Raw genomic sequence first — 379 nt, forward strand, 5'->3', positions numbered from 1 at the left:
TAAATATAAATTTGAAAAAAAACTACACAAAATAAAGATATATATGTTTTTTTAGGCTAGAAGATGTCTGAATATGTTAGAAAACTCTAGTCCACATTTGCGCCAAGAAGAGGGCACACATACATTTTTAGCTCTGTAGTTTTCAAAAAAATAAAAAATCTGCGAAGGCTAATGTCTGCATGTGGTTTGCGCGGCGCAGATAGAATTGAAGTTGTCAAAAAGATCTGCAGACAAAAAGCAAACAACACCTTAATCTAATTACTACTTCTTTCCGGAACGAATTTCATATGTATATAAGAACTAGTTACTTATTTTGCCTACTTCATTAAAATATAATACCCACTAAATTTACCTTTGGTAATAGTTGAATTTCTCAATG

This window comes from Lactuca saligna, chromosome 4 (genome assembly GCF_052625555.1).
Source record: "Lactuca saligna cultivar CGN05327 chromosome 4, ASM5262555v1, whole genome shotgun sequence".
NCBI classification, from domain to species: domain Eukaryota; kingdom Viridiplantae; phylum Streptophyta; class Magnoliopsida; order Asterales; family Asteraceae; genus Lactuca; species Lactuca saligna.